The sequence below is a fragment of the Nestor notabilis genome, unplaced genomic scaffold, assembly GCF_000696875.1.
Source record: "Nestor notabilis isolate BGI_N333 unplaced genomic scaffold, ASM69687v1 scaffold27276, whole genome shotgun sequence".
Lineage (NCBI taxonomy): Eukaryota > Metazoa > Chordata > Aves > Psittaciformes > Psittacidae > Nestor > Nestor notabilis.
The window spans coordinates 1,843-2,077 of record NW_009933718.1 but is presented as its reverse complement, the minus strand read 5'-3'; positions in this window follow the sequence as shown (position 1 = coordinate 2,077).

Here is a 235-nt window from a genome sequence, read left to right as displayed (position 1 = left end):
TGAGCCCCCCATCCCTCTGCCACATCCCTGCTCACTGGGGCCATTTCCAAGGGGCAGCTCAAACCCAAGTGAGAATATCATCAGGAGAAAGCTTTTTCCTGGCAGCTCATCGAGTGGAGCCTCAGCACTTTCCCACCACATCCCTCTAAACCTTGGCACGGGATGCTTTTGACCTCAACCAACAGGAGATATCCCACCTCTTTACCCTCCCCATCCACCCCACTCCTCCCCTCGG